Source organism: Dysidea avara, chromosome 3 (genome assembly GCF_963678975.1).
Source record: "Dysidea avara chromosome 3, odDysAvar1.4, whole genome shotgun sequence".
Classification (NCBI taxonomy): domain Eukaryota; kingdom Metazoa; phylum Porifera; class Demospongiae; order Dictyoceratida; family Dysideidae; genus Dysidea; species Dysidea avara.
In genome coordinates, this window is record NC_089274.1 from 6,541,670 (window position 1) to 6,560,121 (window position 18,452).

The following is an 18,452-nucleotide window of genomic DNA, read 5'->3' on the forward strand; positions in this document are numbered from 1 at the left end:
GCCAGCTGTATCACGCACTGGTTTACTGAAATCACACCAGGCATGTTTTAACACAGATGCCTACACTATGAATAGAGATGTGAGATTACTCTAAGCAGTATCAGATTAGTGACACATAAACACATCATACTGGGCCGTGCCTCAACTATCTGGATATGGGGAACTCATCAATTATGACTGTGTCAAGAGTGCACAAGTAGATGAGCCAATATTACTCACTATGACTGCACTGTGAGCTGGGGACATAGTGCAGCTGCACATCAGCTAGGTCATCACATGACTACAATGTTATAATCCAACAGGCCACTTGCATACACATGTATATTATAGATTAACAAGTTATATAGTAGCTACGGCTATCGATACTGCCAACTTTACAACATGCTGGTGACACACATCTATAGTAGTCTTAGCATAAGTCATAAGTCAAAGCTATGACCATAAAATTTCAATCAAACAAAGGCTACGGTACTACCGTAGTGTCACACAGCTAAGACCACATGCTGGCTAGTATGCTGGCCAGTATCAACAACCATTAGCTATTGGCAACTCCTAACTGCGTTGCTGGTATGGTTTACATGGAGGTGGCCAGGTAGCCATGAATAGGCAGATCCATGTGCTAATGCTTAACAGTGCCTATCAAAGGCAACAAGACCTCATCTGGGCGACAGGAAAACCAAGTTCAAACAAGATGATCATCTTGGTAAGGTTTTATGTTCCTTTCTATGCCAGCCAGTATCAACAACCATTAGCTATTTGCAACACCTAACTGCGCTGCTGGCATGGTTTACATGGAGGTGGCCAGGTAGCCATGAATAGGTAGATCCATGTGCTAATGCTTAACAGTGCCTATCAAAGGCGACAAGACCTCATCTGAGCAACAGGAAAACCAAGCTCAAACAAGATGATCATCTTGGTAAGGTTTAAATTACTCCAACTAGCCATTTAGAACTCATGCTACCTCATTATGGGCTTTCTTTGGACTATGGACTCTCGCCCAGATAGGCTCAGGTTAGCTGCAGGGGCCAAAAATCCTAGATCGAGCCATACAGATTACAAAAAAGGCTTGAAAATGCAATAGCAGCCATGCGCCTGTCACCGGCCTGTGCTGAGAGGGATCATGTGCACTGGATTTAGCTTACACCAGTATAGTGAGACCACTGTTGGAGTATGGATCAGCAGTATGGGATCCTTACTTGCAGAAGGCGATACAAAGTATAGAAATGGTACAACTACATGCTGCACATTGGGTCAAGTCAGACTACCGATATAATAGCAGTGTTACATCTATGTTAGCAGATCTACAATGGCCATCACTTCAACACCAATGATGTGTGACTAGATTAAACTTTTCTACAACGTTGTTTACTCCTGATCAGTCTTAACAGTCCCAAATTACTTCACTAACACCACATATCCCACCCGCCACCACCACCCCTTCCATTTTGAGATTCTGTTTGCTAGAACAGATCATTATGAATTCAGCTATTACCCCAAATCTATCTGCGACTGGAACAATTTACCCACTGACACTATTGAATCCCAATCTCTACAAGTATTTTTAGATAAATTATAACTGACTCTATCTATGTGATATGTAATGTTTCCTTACCTGAACATATCAGTTTATAACTGTGTTTTCAGTAATCATAATCATAATCATAATCACGAAATGAAACAACCTGACCACTTGCCAAAAAAAATATAATGTTGATACCACCAACATCTACCCAGTAAATGTAATTCGATGAATATTTGATACTACCAACAACCACAATATGTGATTCCGGGGGGTAGCCAATGCCCTCACAAAAACCCAACATGGTGTACGAGAGTCCCAATATTTAAGTATTTCAAAAATATTTCTTTATTTACATATATTTGTAAATACAATATAATTCTATTATCAATTTTACGGTGATGTTTTCACCTCGAGTTTTTGCAAAGGAACACCTGAGAGAGTAGCTGGGAACTTCAGAAGAGACATACGTGTACTTGCGCTGTCAATTTGAAACGTTGTATAGAGTGACGACCGTAATTGAACTCAGGAACGGGCGAAAATGAGAATAACCTACTTTGTTCATGAATCAGGATTTAGGGTTTCTAAATATTTAATAGATTTATAATTGGATTTCTCAGATAGTGTACGAGAGTCCCAAGATGTTGGCTACCCCTCACATGATTCGATAAATATGTGCTAAAAATCATATGCATTATAACATTGTGTCCTTCCCCCCTTCCCCCTGGTGTGACAATTGTGACATCTTAGATATCCAATGAGTAGCTGTAGCTACGGTCGTTTCTGTAAGTTGTCGATGCAAGTCCTTTAATTAAACTAGAAGATTTGGTAGTATATTTCTTTTATAGGTGGCAGTCCAACCTGAATCCAGTCAAGCCTGAAGAACAGCCACTTATTACATTACTGATCTATCGATCCAGAATGACAAAACAGAAAAAGTGGCTCAGCCAATTCACACCAGTCAAGCAGGCCAAAACGGGACTTTCCCAGGGACTTTGTAACACTTTATTAGGTGACGTCTAAAATAATCATGAAACAAGAGAGTGGAAATGATGTACAGTAGTAAATAATTGTAGTGAAGTTTTTTTTTGTATAGCTGCAGGTTTTACCATGGTAAACTTAGGGGTTGGGTATATGTATCATATGCATAATCTCATTTTAATTCTTTCAAGCTCCAGCAATGACTGAGTGGTTGCGTGAAGTAGGGAAGGTTTATATACAACCACAATTACAAGCACACTGTGTTGAAAATTTTTCATGACATAGTGTGATCAACTGCTGACAAACTACAACTCAGCATGGTGGTGAACATACAGAGTACCATTATCATGCTAACAGCTCTTTCAGTTATCCATTAATTTCATGGAGTGTTTTTCTACAGCTTATCTGTTTTTACATTGGGTTACAGATACTTGTAGTTTCTTAGACGCACCTTTTTTTTCAGCAAAGGTGTTTTGGGGGGATATATTCTACAATGGAAAGCACTGGATAACCCAGAATACATAACATCTAGGGGTTCCAAAGCATTAAGCATAATACACATATGTTAAATTTCATATTATAATGAGCAGAATCTCTGATTATCCATTCTAAGTTAATTGTGATAAAAAATTACCTGTTTAAACCATTGAACAGACCAATCATTGTATAAGTTGATAGCAATAATTGTATAGGCTTAGCACAACTATTATTACTAAAGCTATACAAATTCAGTGTTTGAGCTAGCAAATATCATGCCAATTGTGGATAACAATATCTGGTCTAAAGGATGTCCAACTAAAATGGTATCATGGCATATGCCAGAGTGCAAGAGACACAGTTTTGTTCCAATGCACACTGCATGCTAGCTATTTATTACCTTAGGCTATTCAAAGGTGAAGCAAACTTGACTGTTCTATTAGAGTTAACAGTATTTTATACAATTAATCAATGGAATCTATGGCTACTCGCTATTTGAAGAAATGATTACAACTTCCACAAAGCTCTACCCATGTTATACTTTATTATCCAGGAATCTGCTGTCCCAGTGTGTCCTCTATATCCAGGGAAGCCAAACTTAATTTGCTGTCTTGTGTAAGTGCTTCATCAGACCCTCAACTTTATGAACTAGGTGTACACCTGCACCTAGGACAAAGCTTTTTACAAGTCCAGAACAATGATTACTCTATCCTGATGACAGCTAAGAAATGACTTTCTGCATTACCATCTGCTAGATCACTTTATGTGAAAGCTAAGAATCAATTGTTAAATGACAATAAATCATCCTGTCATGACCACCTCCAGACCCTTTCAGTGCAGTCAAAATTTGAAGAATCAGCTAAGCTGGAAACAGCCTGTAGAACTTGGAACCGATTGTTATCTGGTCTCCATCCAGGCCAGTTATCATTTATGTTAAGAGCCTCTTCTGGCACTCTTCCAAATGATGCTACTTTATGTCGCTGGAATATTCAGTGTGGGGAAAAATGTGCGCTATGTGACTCACCACGACCCACAACTGCTCATGTTCTGAGTGGCTGCCCTGTTGCTTTATCAAAACACAGATACACCTATTGACATGATTCAGTACTACATTTTTTGTGACCAGATTTATCGATATTTCGCTGACCTACCATTTGTTAAAGTTTATGCAGATTTGCAAAACTTTCAGTCCTGTGAGTCTCCTCAAGCAACGATTCCAACTGCTCTCATGGTCACTGTTTATTGACCTGACATCATTATCCACAACACTGATACCTCCACTGTGGCACTGCTTGAGTTGACATGCTCTTTGGATTCTGATCACCATCTATAGAGTCAGCTAGCAGAACAAAGTAGAACACCAACAGCTGTTGGCAGAGCTTGACTGTTTAGACTTCCCAAACTTTTACGAAACAATGAAAGTAAGTGTGCCAGGGCATTAGCAGTGTATCTCTGTTAAGAATGTACTGAACATGTTGCATGTTATCCATCCTTGCCAAAGGGCACGGTGCAACAAATACTTGATACTGCAGCAAAGAAATGTATATCAGCTTCACAGAGGATATTTATGGCCTGGAAATTCAGTGAGTGGTTATCTCCAGACCTGAACTGATTTTAAGCTGTATTAATTAGTGCATGCATATATATCTTTTATATTTCACACATTGCCATGCCCACACCGGTGTTTATTTAACACTTCTCTGTAGTTGCATGTGACTGAGGACACATTCATGCTTTTATTGTATGTATATATACATTCTCTCATTGTTTCGATGATGGTATCAATAATATGGTTTAAGGAAACATGCATGCATGAGCATCAAACATGGATATACTACAAAACAGGGATGATTTGGGATTCCCAGTTTGTATTGGTGAAGCTACAACTGAGGCATCTAAGAAAGTACAACATAAGCAAATAACAATTATATTACTGTATAGGGTAGTTACACAATATTGGATATTTTTGTTATATCCCAAGTAATCGTGTTATAACTGTTATATTCTACACCCCAGTAGATGAAACGATTATAGATAGCAACACTGTAAAAAATGGGGTGTTCCATTACACCCCACTGGAGGCATTATGTATACACCCACACCTCAAAAGGTGCTTGTGTACACCCACAGGGTGTTTAGATACTCCCAAGGGTGTTTTGTAAAATTTTGTCTTACAGGAGTTGTTTAATAGGCACTGTTAGGGTGTCAGTAATGCTTCGCCGTGCTGAAGTAGGCCCTCGTACAATTTGGTGTTAATTATTGTGAGATAAGAGTAAACATAATGTGGGAATTATGTTCCTGATGACATTATTTGTGTTACTTCACTCCTTCAGTAAAATTGCCTTCCTATATTTAAACCCACAATCAAAAGTGGTGTTTGTTGGTACGTTATATATACAAAACCAGAATCTTTAAAAGACAAGGAAGTCATCGCTGGAGAGAATTGTAGTATGTAAGTTATCATACAGTACGATAGTAACTGTATAGTAGGGACCACAAAGCAGTAGGCATGGCCCACAAAATAAAATCACCCAAAAACCAGCCTCAATTTTCCCTGACGACGATGAGGCAGTATTGGTGAGGTAAAACTAAGCCCAAACAAGCTTTCAGATCGACCCAAAATGCTTTCAACAAGTTGCTACGGAATTTTAAAAAAAAATTTATTCGACGGAATTTTCTACTGACTGAGTAAGTAAGTAACTGACTGATGTCTTCAGACAAGCGTAACTTGATAACAGCTAAGGCTACGGGCTTGATTTTTTCACTGTTCAACGTCACTTTGGCCCAACAGGTGCCTTTTGGCATACCGCAGTACGTACAATGCATTCTTCATGGACTTTCCAGTATCCTCCTTTGTGTCCCATTCATCTTTGCTGACAGAGAAAGGTGTCGATTTGGTGTGAGCACATGATGGCTTCCCTTCGAAACGGAAATCGTCCATATGTTTCATATTGGCTATTTTGATTGCAAAAGTGCTTTTCAAACAGTTCTTGATTCGTATTGCTGTGTAACGGGTTTAACATAGCTGACAACCAAGCGTAATGGATACTTCACTTTTCAGACGATAATTGATATAGCTGGGACGCGCGACGCCATTTCAGATGCGGTGTGTGTGGGTTCACCAGTCATAATAAAATTATTTACAAAAAAGTTAACAAACAAGTACGCGAAAAAATTTGGAATTTTCAACTAGAGTAGGGACCATAGCACATCAGTAAAAAGTACTGAAACAAGTTGGAGTAGTCCATGATATTAAATCATAGTAAACAATAAGAAGTGTTATATCCCTACTGTGCATTTCCGTTATGGTATCTTGAGCACAGTAGGGATATAACACTTCTTATTGTTTTACTATGATTTAACATCATGGGCTACTCCAACTTGTTTCAGTACTTTTTACCAATGTGCTATGGTCCCTACTCTAGTTGAAAATTCCAAATTTTTTCTTGTACTTGTTGGTATTACACACTTACTGAGTCAGCTGCAGAACAATGTTGCTAGTATTGTACAGTTCTCACACAAGAACTGTGTGGCACAGAGCATTCAGTGAAGTTCTTTTTTGAAAAAAAGAGGTGTTCTTAAACACCTTATGGGTGTACAAAAAGACCCCATGCGTGTAATGGAACACCCCATAAGGGTGTAACTGAACACCTGTGGGGAGCCCAGTTGTAATGGCAGATATAACACCCCAAAAGGTGCTTATTATGTAAGAACCCATTTTTTACAGTGAAGGTATAATAAAAACAGCACCTATTGAGTAGACATCCTTGATGGATCAGACGTTTTAGATTCTTCAGCGGTGCCACGCCTATCTACTCGCAATTAGTGAAGGAGACAAGAGTTCATCGAAAATCCTCTTTGCTCAGGTGAATGATTCCAGGCTCTTGTCAGTGTTAGAGGCTTGAAATCCTTGATGGATCAGGCGTTTTAGACTCTATAGCAGTGCCATGCCCACCTACACGCGATTATTGAAGTTAGTGAAGGAGACAAGAGTTCATCAAAAATTGCTCAGGTGAATAACTGTTGGTTGATTTAGGCACTTGTTATTAGAGACTTGTTTACCATTTAGATAAGGATTTCGCGGAATGTGTGAAATTACACCATAGTTTGGCATGGTAGACACACTGGTAGTGTTCCTCTCACAATTCAGCTTTCTCACAATGAAGTTGAATTGATTGTGGGACTTTGTAAACATATCTCCGTATATCCCCAGGACTTGTCCGTTCATATCAACAAACGTAGGAGCAACATTACTTGCTGCCACCCATCATCAAAGTGACCAGGTATGGTCATAAAATGAATCCAGTAGTTGGACTCTTACTGGCTGGGGTGATTGATCACCTAGCGCGACAAAGGCTATTAGCCTGAGTCATCTGGGTGATTAGTCATGCTAGCGTGGAGTCGTTTGCCCGCCCATGTTGGTCCATCAGCCCGTAATCATGACACAGTAATGTGTCACGTGACTTCCCAGGTGGGTATGTATATGTGAACGCATCAAGTAAAAATCAGGAATTATTCACACTCAATATTTTTCCTCTTTATTTAATACTTTCCAAATGGCTCAGATCACGCAGTGATTGCATGCTATTTGGGATTATATGAAGAAGGTGAAGTCCATTGATATGCGAGACTGAGCCTTTTGAAATATAATATCACTACACAAGGTAATGTAGTAATCGATGGCATCGTGTAAAATTTTGATTGCGTACATATTTTTATTGAAATCCTTTATCAAAATACAAATGGCAACAACTTTCATATGCTATAGTGCACAGACTTGAAATAAAGTTCAACAGATTTGCTGTACATCATTTAGAGCAAGATGCCATTTAGTTTTTGTTAATCATTCCAAAGATATGAATATGTGAAAGCAATGTATGAAAGTTGAGGTAGTGAAGGACAAATTAACTTCAAGAACTAGTTCTTGGGATTTCTAAAACGTGTTTTATTCCTTAAATTTACTTGATGCGTTCACATATACTTACCTAGGTGAGTATATATATACTCACCTCAGGTAGGTATATATATACTCACCTGTGGGTTTGGGTGTATATGCCCTATATGCAACCAGCGGCGCCTTTGAAGTTTTATGTGATCATGGTATATATAGCTATATACCACACGTGTGGTATATATATAGCTATGTACCACTTTCACACCTCAGATCAAAGGAAAGCCAGTGCATATAGTTATACAATGGGCACGAGTGCTCTGCCTGATATAAACACACAAGCCTGAGGGCCATTAGGCCCGAAGGCGAGTGCGTTTATACAGGCAAAGCACAAGTGCACGTTGTATAACTGTTATGTACCACTCACCTAATAGGTGGAAAAATCCAGTGCTGCAGCTACATTTCTTTTATAAGGTAGAATGCCAATATTGATTGTGGCACTCTAAAACTAACGACATTATGTATCAAGCATGGCCTTGACCATACAATCACATGGCAACACCACAATCGATTGTTATGGTGAGTATCAATTATAACAATATTATTTTAAAAAGCGATTTGTTAAGGTGGAAGCTTTGATCAAACTAGCAAGGTATGTAACTACGTTTTTACATATGTAAATAGAGTTTTACCTGCCATTATTGTTTGTGATCACTATTGGCTGCTTTTAGATCGCATGTATAACGTAATAGTGACGTCCAGTGTATGGCCCCACAATCGAATTTCACATGTTAGATTATATAAGAACTCAAGTAAAAAGTGTAGTGTCTTGCCACCTATTAGGTGAGGTGTCGAAGCGGCCTTAGCCACCGGCACTTGTGCAATGTAGGACAAAACCGCAGCCAGTGCAATGTAAATATATTGCACTGCGGTCAGTGCATTATAAGTTGTAATGCACTCGCTGTGGTTAGTGCAGCAGTGCTGTATACGAATTATAGCACTCACAGCACCTTTGAACTGCCCACGCAGAGTGGTACATATACCACATATTGCACTGATTCAAAATGTTAATGAGATATACGCACTGCTACCAGTGTGTGTATCTCGTTAAGGTAGTGCATATATCTCGTTACACACTGCCTTAACGAGATATACACACTGCCACCAATGCGTATATCTTGTTAACTTGATACATTGCACACCTAATAGGAGTGCACACTATATCCAGAAACCATCAGATTTCTTTGATGTTATACTGTTATCCTCTTCTCTTATATAGGGAATCAAGCAAGCTGTGATTGTGGGATTGAATTCTGCCAAACAACCTGCTGGGTTCAATTTTAATAAATCAATAGTAATTTTTTTTACTTTTGTAATGTAGCAATTAAAGTAACATAATTAACACTAGTCTCTTAAAATTGCTATATTAGCGCTAATAAAATCAAACTACTGTTTGATGTATTGAAATTGAATCCCACAATCACAGTTTGTTTGGCAAAATTCAATCCCACAATCACAGCTTACTTGGTTCCTTATATAAGAGAAGGGTATAACAACTAAAGATTTTGCCAATTAGGTGAATCTACATGCTAAAGTAGAACATCATACAGTATGATAGTACTGTATATTAGGGACATCGAAGGTGTGGGGGCGATCTGTGGTATAATATAACCCAAAAACCTGCCACAATTTTTCCTCACAATGACATGACAATATTGGTTGGGTAAAACCAAGCCCAAAAGTGTCTTCAGATTGGCCCGAAACATTTGCGTCAAGTTGCTACAGAATTTAGAAAAGAAAATATTCAACAGAATTTTCTACTACCTGCCTGCCTGTCTGCCTAACGCCTTCAGTCAAGCATAGTGGAATAGTGGCTACAGCTACAGCCCTAATTTTTTGCAGAAACGTTTCTAGTTCGCTTAAGAAAAAACCTTTGGTATATTGATAAGCATACAATGCTTGCGCTATTGTCTTACCTTTTATGCTTCTTTACCATGGCCATCAGTCAAGGTTCTACCGCTGAGTGTTAATAGACTACAGTACGGCTTCCATACCAGTATCAAACTTCGAATACACATGGTTGCCAGTTGCACCAAAAACACATGCGTACGTGACTCGCTGTTGATATTGATCAGAGAGAGCAACTCATGGCGAACTATATAGCAATGTGTAAGTCAATGAATATAGTTTATTTAGTAACAATGTTAACCGAGTCGGGTCATCCAGGTCCTGCTTTACAGATTATTCGGGTCTGACCCCACGTGCTAAATTAAATGTGGACGTCATAGCGTAGCTCTGCTTCTTTTGTGAGCCACGCCCACTTACATAAATTGCAGTCTGTAGACATATGGTAGCCACGTCCATTCATCAGTGTGTAGGTATGCACGAATCCATGCCCACTTACATAAATTACTGTCTGTAGACATATGGTAGCCACGCCCATTCATCAGTCTGTAGGTATGCACAAGTCCACGTCCATTATTGTCTGCAGGCTTATGTAGAGCCACGCCCACTCATCAGTTGTTATTGTACGAGTCATAATCTAGTATAATAGTGCTGTGAGTGACTCAGCAGATATTTAGTGGTCATGAGCTTGCAAAAAACTTCACAAGGTGCCATTTGTGCCAAAATAGTACAAAAACACCTTATTTATAAACTATAACCATACTTTATAAATCAATACACTACTTTATAAAGTATAGACATATACTTTACAAATCACGCATATACTTTATAAACCATACACGTAATTTGTAAATTATTAATACACTTTATAAACATGATTTATTGGGCATTTAGTATTTCGTACTTTGTCAATAGACAATCACAAACACATGATATTATCGTTTGGTAGCTAATGATTGTCAATAATCGATAAAGTAATTTTGTGCGTGTGTAGAATAAATCTTCGCACGTGCAATCAAAAGCAGGATGGCAGATGTCGTACCGGGGCTTTGGAACAAGCATTTTTAACATTTGATGGGGGAATGACACACTGAGAACTAAGTACAAAGCATATGGATCTAGCGTACAACAGTGTGGCTTCCTCCGCAAGTATCCATGTGATGCCACCAGTTATCTTGGCTCCGGATCCAACTCCTCAAAGCGAGACTCGGACATCTCAACAAGGTATCCAACTACATTATTGCCTGTAGTGTAGTATTGATGTTGACTAGTTTTAATTTCAACAAAGCATTGGCTGATTTTTAAGGTGGCTGGAATTCTGACACTCTGTGGTCAACTGAGGGCGACATGATTCCCATTGTACCTACTGTGTAGATGGTTTACAGGCCACTGAGTGCAGTATCATGCCTCAAGAATAACAAGCAGACTACAAGATTTAATGCCAGAGGAGACAGACCTTGTAGAGATTCCAACATATAAATTCATACTTGTTGGCATGGTTTTTTGTATGTTCTTTTAGCCACAGATACAACTGCACTGTCAAAAAAAAGAAAAATGCAAACAGGTTGTTAATGAGCTTATTACCCTGGAACAGGTTGTACAGATTTTGGAAAATTTTTATGAGCAATGTATATACTAGGACAACATGTACAAATCACAGTAACACATGTCACCTATAATTGATATTGTATGTATATGTCATAACAATGTATACAATTTTATATATTTAACGCCTAATTTTTATTAAGAAATGTAACTTGTCTTTCTGTTAAACTTCTCCATATCCCTGTGAGTTGAAAATGTTGAAATCATTTTTCCAACAGTATAGTAAGTGTCATTAGCAACAGCCATGACATCATGAAATAAGATTCTCAGATCAATGCTTGTTGTCTTATGAAGCACGCTTTCAATAATTTCTCTACATCAAACGCCTTTGAAAAATGTCGCAGGGCATCAGAATACACTTGTGGTATCCTTTGAACATCCTCATCATCATTTGAAGATTTTATTGCACGTAACTGATTTTGCTGATCACATGCTTTATAACAGCACTATCAATAGGCTCTTCTCTGGTTCCCTGTTAAGTATATCATTGTATTGGTAGAGGTGGCAGCAGTGGTACTGGTGAAAAAGGTGCAAATGGTGACATAGAGGTTGGTGTTGGAGATTGTGGTATTTGTGATGGGGATTGTGGCGTTGACGCAGAGTAAGTTTCCACAGGACTGTTCATTTCAATATCCCCTTGATCACCCTACATGAAGATAACAAAAAAATTAATTATGTAATCAGTCTGCAAATTAAATTATATGTGTACACCTCTACCCCTCTTCAGTGGTGTATATAGTGAAGGTCAGCTTGTGCCCAACTGGCTAGAGAGGCAAGCCACCTGCTGTGGAGTCCTTTAAAAGATGAGCTTTGTGATGGTATAGTTAATGAGTTTGCACCAGCACCTATCACTTGCAGATACAGAAATGAAAATTTGGGATCATTTTGTATTGTTCCTTGAAAATTGACTAAATTTCACATTCAACATCATTGTCCGTCATCTCTGAAGTGAGGTGTAGCTTATATGACCAATCAGACCATTGTTTGCCAAAATAAAAGCATAAAGAGGTAAAAGCATATTATGTATTCAAGTTTGGCTCTGACTAGTTGTAGAAAAACATGCATACTCCAAACCACTAATAATGTATGTTACTACTTAGGGCCATTGCAGAAAGACTTGAAAAATAGTCAAATGTTTGTGTACAAGAACTCCATAATCAGGCCATGCCAAAATGGTTCATATCTTCTATTGCGAACTACGATGACCCTTGCCCAAAGCTCATCGAAAATTATCTATTTGGACTCTCTACTACATCTTTCATAAGAGAACAGCCATTGATTTCTCCAAGGTCACATTCTTTGATTTCGAACCTAGTGCTATTAACTATCAACGCACTTAGGCCACGCACTCCTTTTTTGTGGTTGCACCAATATTATGGAACTCTATACCATTGGCAGTTTTGTCTCAGCTGACTGCAGGAAGTTTTACATATAGGCTTAAGCATTTATTTTGTAATTATGTGGTCTTCTGTGTGATTGTTAAATATAGCTAGTTAGCGTATGTAGTTTATTTTTGTTTTGTATTTGTCTAATAATAATTATATAATTGTACCTAATGCTGTAATTTCCTTTTTTCTTGGGCACACCAGCTGTGCTGATTGCCCAGTAACAGGGAGGGACATACCAAGGGGTTTCAGGAAACCCCTTTGGATTCTACACAGTACTTGAAACATAATGAAATTGAAACTTCAGGTTTCCAGAACATGGAATCTATCATGGAACAGGACTTTTACATAGTTAAATAATAGTTTCTAACATGATAGCAACACCTGCGGCATTGTTCTGAATTATGATTTTGGTGAAAAGATCGAGATACTCTAATAAAGCAGTAAGGTAATATAAACTACTCTAATGTAACAGTCACTTAGCTGTAGTGGAAACCCTTTTCAAAATTACTGTCTACACTCCTGCAGTAACCATAAACAGATAAACTGTATGTGTGTATGTATATTCTGTGTTGGGGACCACCTTGTACAGGCTATCTAGCCTTTTGTGTTAGCTACCGTTCTTCAGAGAAATAGAGCAAGCTTCTTTTACCCCCACTACTGGGGAATGGGAAAGGAAGCCACAGTTTTCTATAGATATTTGGCTGACCTACTGTCTCATCGAGATTCAATTACATACAGCCATACTCTGGCCTGCACACTGTCCTTTTCTCTGTTGTGCTTGACAACAGTGTGTATCCGTTGTAGCAGGTTCATCTTGCTACAATCTGCTGACATCTCTCCAGAGATGGGCCACTGTGATGAAAACAGGGACTACTGAGTCCAACCTTCTGTCTCTTAGTTGTCCAGCACATGCCAACTAGTGCTGGGGGTGGTGGCAAGGGCAGTCCATTTAGCCCGTAAAAAAACAATGATACTATAAGTAACACTTTATGTTCCATTCAGCCCAATTCAGGTTAGTTAATTAACTTGCCTCAAGCAGGCAACTCCGAAAGTAACACATCTAACAACTTGGTTAAATACCTTGTCGACGAAGTAAGAGCCGGAGAGAAAGTGATTGTGGAAGCATCGGAAGCAACTCAGTATGACCGAGTGAGGTGGACCTCAGAGTCGAGGTCAACTGTTGGACCATGGATCCAGTGTGTGGTACACATTGCTGTGACGTAGTTGGTTCTGCGCTATAGCCCCAGTGAATGTTAAAAACGCTTGTTCCAAAGCTTGTGTGACCCAGTAAGACCTGCTTTAAAAGCTACACATGGGGAGATTTACTCTACACGTGTGCAAAATTACTTATTGATTATTGACAATCGTTACCAAACGATAATATCATGTGTTTGTGATTGCTTATTGAAATACTAAATGCCTAATAAATTTATAAAGTATGTTAATAATTTACAAATTACGTGTATGGTTTACAAAGTATATGTATGATTTATAAGGTATGTGCATGATTTGTAAAGTATAAGTACGATTTATAAAGTATATGTCTATGATTTATAAAGTATGTGTATGATTTATAAGTATATGTCTATACTTTATAAAGTAGTGTATTGATTAATAAAGTATGGTTATAGTTTATAAATAAGGTGTTTTTGTACTATTTTGGCATAAATGGCACCCCATACAAACAAGTATAAGAAAAATTGGAGTTTTAAATGACAGTGTATAATGCTGCAATAAAAAGTACTGAAACAAGCTGGATTGGAGTAGTACGTAATGTCCAAATACTGTAAAACAATAAGAAGTGAATATCCCTACTGTGCAAATTTTTCTTATACTTGTATTAGTTATACCACGGGCACTCGTGCTTTGCCTGTATATACACACTCACACTCAGGCCTGCAGCCCTTGTGCTTGTGCATATATATCAGGCAAAGCACTCGTGCCTGTGGTATAACTATTACATGTAACGCTTTCACATCTCAGATCAAAGGAGCCGCCTGGGCTACATTTCGTATGTAAACCAAGCTAAAATAGGACAGTGATTATATAGACATTGATGCTGAAATCGATTGTGGGGATCGATTAACACTCGCGTGATTAGGATACACGACTTGGATTTCACTATGAAAACCACTCAGATGGTGAGCATTTTGCTATCCTCGCCATCCTACGAGTTGAAAAACATTGGGCTAAGCTGAAAACTAGTGCTATAACTTATTCATCAATCATTTCCACACATTTTCAAATACGGACACTCCCCCATCACGAAGCTACCACTCTGCACGGAATAACTACTCTACAAGCAAGCTTACCTGTCTAGGCCTTTAGTGAACTGAGTAGTTTTCCAAAAACGATTCAATAGCACTGATTAAAACATTAAACTCACATAACGGAAACTCTCCATTATATCTCTAGGATATGTCCATTTATCATAACTGAACATAACCAGAACGTACTAGCTGTGACCCATAATCGAAAATTTTAGGTATGCATTTATAATACAGTGGCGGATCTAGAAATTTTCAGAGGGGGTTTCAGATTCCACTTAACTTCAGCCTAGCTGTAAGACGAAGACTAAAAAAAAAAAAAGTCACAACCAGCTGTAGAAAGCCGTAATTGTGATCTCAAAGGCTAAAGTATGAAGTTTTTCGCAAGTAGAGAGTCCTTCTATAACACACTATAAATAACTCGTGGCAATTTTATCACCCACACGACAACTCGTCAATAAATTTGGGGCGCGCACTATTTTCAGAGGGGGTTTCAGCTGAAACCATTGCAACCCCCCTGTATCCACCACTGTAATACATTCAGTGGTTGCACTCGTATTGGCTTGGGTGATTGATCGCCCTGTACAGGCTATCAGCCTAATAAGTGTTACATATTAGCTGTAATACGGGCATTTGGGCTTAGCCTGATATGTATGTCCTCGGGCCTGTGGCCCTCAGGCAGTCGAGCATACATATCAGGCAAAGCCCTCATGTTACAGCTATTACATATACCACACCAGTGGTCGAGATCAAAAGCGCCGCACTGTGGTATATAGCTGATATACCACAGCAAACTGTGGTATATAACTGATATACCATGCTTTGTGGCTACACTTACCATAAATGGTGTAACTTCACACATTCCGCGAAATCCTTATCTAAACGGTTAACAAGTCTCTAATAACAAGCGCCTAAATCAATCAACAATTATTCACCTCAGGAACTAGAACAAGTTTCGATGAACTCTTGTCTCCTTCGTGACCAACTCACTAATTGCGACTATGTGGGCGTGGCACTGCTAAACGTGTGAAATGTCTGATCCATCAAGAATTTCTATTGATTTCCATCTCCAGGAGGTGCTGTTTCACTATAACTTACTATCTATAATCATTTTCATCTACTCGAGTGTGGAATATAACAGTTATAACACGATTTACTCTGGATATGACTAAATATGTGCACTCTCACTTGATCGCTATGCACTCTCATAAATCGTGTGTATATTTTAGTCATATCCCTCATAAGCGTGTTATAACTATACAATATATGTACCTCTTTTAGCTTAACAAAAAGCTACATTTCAACTGGGCTATTATATTGTGTATCTTTTTATCACTCATCTCTAGCAATCGGCCTGTACATCATTTTACAAACATTATAAGCTATACACTAGCTATCATCATAGTCTGACCTATGGGCAATGATGTCATGTCACCCAAACTTCTGCAGTGTAGTCAAGTGCTCTTTCTTGAAATTTACTCCTTTTTACTGTTTGTTACAGATGTAAGACTTCACATACACAGAGAAACATTTTGGCTCTTGAAATATTTCTAAATCGTTGGGTTCATTGGATTTGCGGGAGCAGAATAAACCGTAACACTTATAAATGGTCAAAGTCATCACCATGTATGACATCCTCAACCATCACCTTGCCTTGCACTATATACTTTTCAAATTCAAAAACTAGATCTCACTCACTTTCCCTATTGTATTCAATAAGTTTTTCCTTTTTGTTAATAGTATTTTCTTTTGGAACTCGATTCCATTTAATATATTGTGTGTACCTCACCATGTCACTTTTAGGCATATTTTGTATACTTTTCTTTGTAAGTCTTAATAACTTACTTTTGTGTAACTATAGTTTTGTATTACCTGTACAGGGGCAGAGAACAGTACTCAAAAGTGGGGGGGGATTCATGTGAGATGGCTGTAAGTTACAAAGTGTTTTAAAATCATTAGCTGTACCTTAGTGTGCAAAGCACACTAACATACAAAGCATGCCAATACTAGGGGGTCTGGGGGCATGCCCCCACAGGAAAATTTTGAGATTTGAATGCTTGGGTATATATTGAAATTGAGAGTATTTTCAGTGGTACATGTGTATTCAAATAGGATACTCCTGTAATATTATAACAATTCAACAATGTCTATCATTAAGATACTGTACAAACAGCAGTAAATGAAGGTATCTCAGACAGACGCATGCTCTTCATTATGTATAGATGTGTTAATGGAGACAGATTGAATTGTAACAACTCAAAATTATGATTCCACCGAATGTAGTTAGGTGACTGCTCTATTTAATAGAGTATCTCTACATCGCACTCCCAGCACTGATTCGTGCTGTAATCCATTCTTGCATAACCTTTAACACAACTCTAGTAAATCAAGGCAAACTAAGTTGGCTAATGACTACAACAGTTACTTTACTTTAGTAACTGGTCATTGGAAAAAGTGTGGGGGCACTGCCCCTCCACTTGTAAAATGGGGGGGCAGTTGCCCCCTCTGCCCCCCTAATTCTCCTCCCCTGTTTTGTTTGTCTGTTTTTGCTGTGTACCTTATTGGTCTCATGTTGTTTGTTTTACTTTTTGTACGTGGTACCCCTATAGGATTGTTCCCTTTTTGTATTCACCTTCCCTTTGTGATTAAAATTAAACTTAAATTTTAAAGATAATAGTGGCGACATAGTCCAGAATAAATGACACCTATAACCATATGAATATAATTTGAACTTAAATGGATTCCATTAGTTAGATAAAAGCTGTCTGCACACATCAATTAGCTCTCAGTACAACTATTTGTGATTTTGTAAAACTCTCTAATAGAGCAGTCTTTCGTTTTCAAGTATTAAATAGTTGGTAATGAGTTCTCCACACCCACACACACACACACACACACACACACACACGATCTATATAAAGCATGTTCATATGAAATGGTATATAATAGGTTATCATCCATGTATGTTACTTAGCTAGCTACATGATGGTCTTTGTACTGGTCACAACTTTTTTTCACACAAATGCAGAAGTACAGATATGTGGCTGATATCATGCACATGTTACTTCTTTATCACATATAGCTACAAATTTAGTCATGAATGTACAAAATTTAATATTTTGACCAACTACCCGGATTGTACGCCTTAATAATTTGAGCGCTTATTCAATAATTCATGGTCCGATAATCCGGCTATTTATTTTAGTGTGAAATCCTTGAAATTGTAGCAAATGAGAGTTTAGATTGACTCTACAATGATTTGACACGTACCTACCTATAACTGGAAGGAACAACTTGTTTGAATTTTGGTCAGACATAAGCTAAAACAGAACATTTCATGTTTGCATATAGCTATAAAGTTATCACCTTTAAACTTGCAGTGATAAAGATACAAAACAAATAACAGGGGATTAATTTCC